This window comes from Cyanistes caeruleus, chromosome 2 (assembly GCF_971803275.1).
Source record: "Cyanistes caeruleus chromosome 2, bCyaCae1.hap1.1, whole genome shotgun sequence".
Lineage (NCBI taxonomy): Eukaryota > Metazoa > Chordata > Aves > Passeriformes > Paridae > Cyanistes > Cyanistes caeruleus.
This window is the reverse complement of record NC_141702.1, coordinates 10,513,816-10,522,054: the sequence shown is the minus strand read 5'-3', so window position 1 is coordinate 10,522,054 and position 8,239 is coordinate 10,513,816.

Below are 8,239 nucleotides of genomic sequence, written 5' to 3'. Positions count from 1 at the left end.
ACCCCAAGAGCCTTCCCTATTTTCCAGAGTGGTCTATGTCAATCTCCCCCTTGTCCAATCACCCTAAGTTCCCAGTTGCCCATCACTGTATGCCCTGCCCCTTATTCCAGACCCTTCCCTGTCCATCATTGTAAACCCTGCCCTTTGTTCCAGACTCTTCCCTGTCCATCATTGTAAACCCTGCCCTTTGTTCCAGACCCTTCCCTGTCCATCTCCTAACCCTCGAGGCCCCATTGGCCTACTGACTGATTCTCTCCTCCACCCAAGTCTTAAAAAGTAAGTTTTTGCAAGAGCAGAGCCTATGTCTGATGAGGAAAGACTTGGCTCAGCCTTTAGTAAGGAAAGCCTGCTCAGTTTAACAACAGGAGAGAAATAAAGCATGACAAGATCAAGTGACTTGAATACAATGTGAAGGTTGTTTTTAAAAAATGAGGATAATTAGTCATTAGATAAGGACAGCTAAATGTTGGGACAATTTACCTAAGGATATGACAGGTTCTTAAGAACTGTAAGCAAATTTGAGTCAATTTCTAAAAATACAAATTAATCTATTTCTTAAATAGAAAATGTTGGCCTGAGGCAAAGACTACTGGGTGATTACATGCTGAAGTTTGTGTTATGCTGTGATAATGGTCATGCCTCAGAGTCTGTGTATTAATTTTATTGCAATGGAGGATCATATTTTCTTCTGAGTCTGCACTAAGTATTCCTGTAAAATAATGAGAAAGAGGAAAACAACCCAAACCCAACATTCCTTTTCAATCTAGTAATTAATCCTAGATTATTAGAGATATACAATTCTTCTAACTTTACCCATAACCTCTCTAATTTTACCTTGGTATTTAAACAAATTCCTGATTAATTAATCTAATTTCACCTGCTTATCTTGTGGCAGTTGTACATCTTGCTCTGATGAGCACATTTCTTGCCTGTTGGAAGATTACAATGTCAAATCAACTGCCAGGTGCAGGATGCAGGAAAGCTGGGTTCAAAGCTCCATACATCTTAGGGTACAGCAGTATAATATTTCACCAAAAATCAACACTAACACTTTCTACAAGCCCCAGAGTAGGAAAAAAAAATCTCTAATACTGTATATCTTAATGTAACAAAATAATTATTTCTTTGTATGCCAGGCTGGGAAAATGTACACTATAGTTCAGAAATAATGATCACTACATACAGAACAAATTTAACAAAACTGCAAGGCTTCTAAAGTATCCCAGGATCATTTTATAGACTTTTGAGACACCTTATTGGCTCCTGACAGACTCCTAAGGTTTAGAAACACAGTTTTCAGTCTGAAAGGTGAGACAGTATCAGGTTAATATTTTATATTTATTAGAAAAGATTGATTTCCTGATACAGCCTTAAATTATTAATATTGAAATAGTGGTGTTAACACGGTTTATTGACCAGGAAAAAGAGTTTTGGTTAAGAAATTAAATGCAGAGTGAGGAAATCAAATTAATTTCTTGCCTCTGGTATAGATTTTCTGTGTGGCTTTAACTGGTTAGGAATGTGTTCTTGTATCAAAGCACATATTCAGATTGACTAATTTAGATGCTGTATAATATTTAATTATAAGGGTTGGGTATTTTTTTTAGCTATTTAAAAATCTCAGTGGGACCTGCCTTCAACACCTAAAAAAACAATTTAGGTATCTAATTTTATTTGTGTGAAAGCCAGGAGCCTTCTTTTTGTGATCACACTACTTGGAGTAAATACCCAGAGTATGTCTTTTAAAGTCCACTTATGGTGGTACTGGACTTACAATATCATTGGAGAGAAATTCAAACTAGTAACAGTTCATTTCCACTTCTTTTGGAGCTTTTCCTTAAATCAATCCCTTTAGGGTGATCTCCATTTCAGGCTGCATCAGTTCCTTTGGCATAAATTATCAAATATATTCTCATAGGGAAAGAGATGGATTTTTACAGTGGTCAGGACAAGAAAACCTTGTGAAAATGTGTATCAAAAACAATAGCAAAAATATTCAGTTTTGATTGTCTTCTACTTAGTAGAATAGAAGCAAAACCGTCCCAGTTGGTTTGAATGAGGTATAAATAAGTGGTTTAGAAATGTGAAGGCAAACTTCTTGAACCAGCTGCCAGAGCTGTCCAAAATTATCTCCGTAACAGACCCTCTCACTGTGAACATTTTGTAGCAGACATACTCTATAAACCACCAGGTATTTCTATTTCCTTTCCTTTTATGCTAGTCTGTACCTACACTGTCTAAAGAAGTCACTTTAATTCACAGTTCAACAAAATTCCTTTAAATACTAAGTACAGACAGATAATATAATAACAAAGTGTAGGATTTTTTGTGTGTCATTTTTCATGGCTTAAGTAGTGAGGAAGTAACAAACAAATGTTAATACCACAATTACAACTGTTCATATTTCATTTACATGCAAGTGTCTAAACATTTTGGGCTTGTCTGATCACTTTTGGTTTTTGATTTAGCCACAGCAGTAGAAAAAACCCTTTCTCATCAGCATATGACACTGAAATCAGCAAAACTACTCACTCACTTGGGGGGATGACAGACAATGACTTTTAGCTTTCTGAAATGTAGGATAACTAGCTTGTCTAAGCTAGTTATCCAGGTTTACTATGCGTTTGGTGTAGAGTCAGAGATGTTATGAAGAGAAGATCAACCATATCTTAAAAAAAAATCTTTTAAGAGAACTTTTAAGATTTGATTTCTCCTCCTGAATTGCTTTTGTTTCCATTTGCTATAGGGAAATTGTAGTAAAGACTGAGCCTATATGGCTTAGACCTGAGATTTGGTCAGATGGATCCCACCTGGCTGCTGGTTTAGTCTCTTAATTATCTTAATTATATTTAGGAAGTTCATTATCTTATTAGTTATAATTGCAAAACTATGATTAAAGCCCATAAAAGATGAGCATAAAAAATGGATTGAACAGTACAAATCCAGAGAGAACCTTGACTCTAAGCAGCAGTGTGGTTGGAAAAAGGAATCCTTCTATATCATCTCCTGCTACAAGAGATACTTGTAATTCATATTTCCTCTTGTCTAAGCACTCCACTGCAGCTTGTTAACACAAATGACAGCAAAAGAACTGTTATCGTATAACAGAAGTAGATGGAAGTATCTACAAACTCTGATCTCATCCTTTGACATTTCCAAAGCGAATCTCAGATCAGGGGTGCTGGGCAAGGTTATGGATGGGAGTTCTCTATAGCAGAACAATTTAGGTTGGCTTGTTTTAGATTGTGCTTTGCAGTCTGCACGTTTCCCTTGGACTCTCCATTCAGCAGGGAGTGTAACAGGCCAGTTGTAACACGAAAAAAGTTATGCCTGTGCATAAATCATATATATTCCTCCTCATCAAATAAGATGCCTTGGACTGTGATAATTTCTCTTTTTTTGCCAATATATTTTTCAGCTGATTTATGGCACTTGCACTAAGTGTGTGATCTCCAAGAATCTGGAAAAGAAGCCATGTGCTTTTGCCTTGAACTCGCAAATGTCAGTCCCTGTGTTTTTGAAGGTGAGAGTGATTATTAATGTTGTCTTATGCTGGCTTTCCTAACAAAACTCACACTATCTAAAATCACAACACAAATGTCTGTGTTTCTTAGCCTCTGATTCCAAAACAGAGCTTTTTCACAAAAGCTAGCAATGCCCAAATTCCCCATCTTGCTCATTGGAAAATGTCGAATGACATTTCTCCAGAAAAAGTACACACAGTACTTACACAAAGTAATTTTTCTATTTGATTCTCTTAAGTTATATTTTTTAAAATAAAACCCTTTACATGCCAATGTATAGAAAGAACTCTGTGAAGTCCTTGAATGATCATTAGCACCCTGAGAATCAGTCCATGTTCTTCACAGAGTGCACGTGAATCTCCAGGAACTTGCATGTTTCATACACCAGCCACTTTCAGAATAAAGTGGAATGTGCAGGGGTCAGGACTTCACCAACGTGTGATCAGTCCCTCTTTGTCTCACATCTTGTCATATATTGAAATCCTACTTATTTCTACAACGCACATAAGCAAGCATAAAAAGAGGTGAAGAGTTTAAATTCCTCTAATCTCATGGGGGTTTTTTTATATATACAAAGTCTAAAACATGGTGAACTTTATTAATTGATATGTAAAGATTTCAGTTGATCATCATCCTAATTGTCTTTTCATTGGCACCAGCACTTCAGAGCCTCACAAGCAACATAAAGTTATTCTTCAGAAACTTCAAGAAGGACTGGCCTGTCCCATTTATTGCTGTTCTTCAACTCAGCATTGACTTTGCAGTGTTTCTGCTATGAGTGCTTTCACTTAGGTGTTGAAGGAAATTGTGAAATTTTCACATGCAGAGATCCTTCTGGGAGTCTTTACAGCACCTTTGGGCAGAAGTGTTACACATTTATAATGTGTCCCAAGAAGTCTACCATCTCTGAGACAGCAGACATCTTTCTGCTGTTTAGACTCACTAACTGAAAATTGACTGTGAATTGATTCATCAGGGTGCATTCTGTTGTTTATTGCTATTGTTTGTAAATCTGTTCACTTCTATGTAAAGAAAAATACAAAGGCAGTCTAGTCCTGAGAAATCTTTTCCCTAAGATATGGTTAGAGAAAGAAGGTATTCAGAAGTGCTCAGCAAATCATGCAACCAGCTACCTCTGCTCACTTTCTCCTCCTCACTGAGACGCTCAAGAGTTGGGCATGAAAACTTCATTCCCAACCTGGGACATACCCGTAGTTCTGAAAAAAAATGCAGTGTAAGGTCTTATATGTATTACATGTATTCTTTTGCTTCTCAGTTTGGGTTTGGATGTGCTCTTTTTTCTTCTTCTGTTTTTATTATTTTCTTTCTTTTTTATGGCCTTTGAATAGAGATTTGAATCAAGAGAGAATTGAGGCCACATGTTAGGATATTCCTAACATATGCCTTCCTGCAATGTTCTGCATTAGTGTTTTCATTTTCCACTGGCATTATTTCTGTCCAATGATAACAGCAATTATAACAGCAATTCTGTGTCACCAGAATTATTCTGAAAGTGTGATATTTACTGTTATCTTTGCCTTGTCCAAGCACAGAATTTTATTTTCTAAGAAACATGTGTGATATTTCTGAGGGGAAAACAATTGGTCACTGAGCAGCCTTTGAAGGTTGCCAGCGTGAGTAGATGAGATGCATTCTGCCATTGGAATAAGCAGATTTTGTTAGTTCACTGGAGTGTAGTTTTACTCATTAGCAATTACACTTGCACTAGACTAAGATTTGTTATAAATCTTCTCAGTCTGATCATTTTGTCTATTTTGCTGTCATTTTGCTAACTGAGCTTAAGCCTTAGACTTGAAATCCTCAATTAATTCATGACAAGAAAATTTTTCATCATCTTAATTAATGGAAATGATTACAAAAAGGAGTGCTCAAACATCTTTTTTTCTTGGCTTCTTGGTGTTAGAAATCAGTATATTAGGATAAAGGTGTCAGAGAAAAGCAGGATAATAAACAAAATAGCCTTATTTCAAGCTTATTTAATTATCATGCCTTTCTAATGGCAAGTTAGTTCAGAAAATCAACATGCAGTTTCTCCTTGGATTAAGGCAGTTTTAAGTGTAAGAAGAAAAGAAACAGAGTATGTTTATGTTATTAACACAAAGTAGTTGTAGCTTCAGTGAATTGCATCAATATCTATTGAGATTCAAACACATGTTTAGCTAGGTCAGGTTGAAAACATCTTTCAAATTAAAAAAAGAGCTAAAATTGTTAACTTGACACTGCAGGGAAGGTTAATCTGAATTTTTTTTGTTTGTATTCTAGAGCTATCTTGAATGTTATGGAGGACCAGAAAAATTGAAATTAAACTTCTCATTATACTTTAAAAAGTCATATTAATTTATTTTTCCCTGGCTGATGGGTGTTTCAAGTTAATGGAACACTGGAAGAAGAGTAAAACAGGGAAGGGAGAATTGTGACTGAAAATCAGAAAGATTTAGAGATGTATAGGTAACAACCCACAAAACTGGTAAATGGAAGCACTCCATGAAATTGTCACATAGAATATTAGCAAACATAAATACATTTGTTTTTCTTTTCACAGAAAAAAAAATCAGTGTTCATCTTCACAGTAAATTTTGGATGCCAAAAGCATAGATTAGCTAAAAAAAATGTTAGACAAATATCTCAGTGTCCAGAGACAGCTCTTACAAATATTGGACCTAATGGACTTAAAGCAAACTGTTTCAGGATGTCATGGGATGTCCTGATTTTGAGATGCTGGGAATGTACATTTGCAGCTTCTTTGTGCAGCTGCTCCTGGGCACCATCTCAGGCAAAGTATTGCACAAGAGGAAAGCTGTTTTGAAAGTTACTCTACCTCAGACTCACAGTCATAGAAGGTCTGAAAAGATCCCTAAGATCATTAAGTCTAAACATCAACCCAGCACTTACTGTCATGGTCACCATTAAACCATGACTTCAAGTGCCATATACACATGTTTTTAGAAAACTTCCAGGATGGTGACTCCACCACTTTCTTTGGCAGTGGGTTCCAAAGGTGGAGAACTCTTTCCATGAAGAAATTTTTCCTAATATCCAATCTAAACCTCCCTCTTCCTGTCACTGTTCCTGTTCCTGTCTTCTCTTCCTTGATAGATGAGAAAAATCATCATCTCACCACAGTCTATTTTCAGGAAGTTGTAGATGGCAGTAAGGTCTCCTCAGAGTCTCCTTTTCTCCAGACTAAACAACCCTAATTCCCTCAACCTCTCCTCATCAGACTTGTGCTCCAGACCATTCTGCATCTTCATTGCCCTTTCTTTCATCTTCATTGGACATTCTAAAATTTGTAGCTGGAAGCTCTTTATTGTTCACAGGCTGTTTTCCTCTGACTAGCTGTAGTTTTGGGGTTTATTTACACAGACAAATATCAGCCCTCATTCCCTCCAAAAACCAAAATGCCTTCTATTTCAATGAAGACTTCAAACCAGCTTGTGGACACTCCTTCTGGCAATGTGAAAGCAGGTTTGAGGTTTAGGCCCTTTATCAGTGCTTTTACTGACCATCTGTATCCATGGGGTACATTACAGCTCAGTACCAGATAACATCCCGTGTTCTGGAACAACAAGCAATGAAATGTGGTGAGCACTGCTTCCTACAACATGAAACTCCCTGGGAATCTGACCAAAAGATGGCTTCACCACCAAGACTTTTGTTGTTCTGGGATGGGACTCATGCCTGGACTTTATCTGTGGGCTGGAGCTGGCAGAAGGATGGACTTGGTTGGCACATGGGAAGTACAATGACTAATTTAAAAAGGGAATTAGTACCATGTGTAGAATATCCATACTGTTGCTAAATGTGCAAAGAGAAGGCAGTCAAAACCTCAGATTTATTTTTTCTTCAGGACTAGCATAGTTACTGCTATTAGTTCCTTTTTAAAACCTATTGAAATATTTGTGTAAAGAATATGTGTGGTAACCAACTATGGTTTTGCTTTATTTCACATGAGGTCACCACTTTACATTTACTATGGGTCTAAAGTGTTTCACCCTGGTTTGAACCTCAGCCTACCACAATTACAGTGTTAGAGTTCATCTGACTTCTCCCAAAAGTCTTGGTGGGATATTTTATTATTTTCCTGATGAAACTGTGGAAATGTCATTGTATTGCTACCGCTGGTTTACTGTTCATGTGTTTGATTTGGTGGCACTGAAAAGCTCACACCACACATCCAAACAAAGGATAACCACAAAAATTAACTTTGTGTTGCCTATTGGAGAAAACATGGTTTAAATTGTTTGTCTTGGCATGTCTCAAAGGACCTGTGAAATGCATTTGGAGCCAGCCTTCTTCATCAGCTAATTTATGTGAGAGAGCTAAATAAAGGAACCTTGGGGAAAGGTGAAAAAGAAGCAGATAATCAAATATTAGGAAAAGGGGGAAATAAAAATCTGATTTATACTATTTTTAATGTTTGTTTTTTTTAAATTGAGTTGACAAATATATCATGAGGCAGAGGTTAACTAAACAAACCCTGATGAAAACTATATAGAGTAACTTAACATAATAAAATGTAGCATGAAGCAGAACATTCTGTGATGTTTCAGGACATGGTATTCCCTCTCTTTCGGTTAGAGGGCCTTTATTACCCACTAACTGTGTCTTGATACTCAAGCAAGACAGATGATGTGGTGACAGATATTTAAGATTTTGAACTAATGTTCAGTCTTCTATAGAAAACAAAAAAAAGC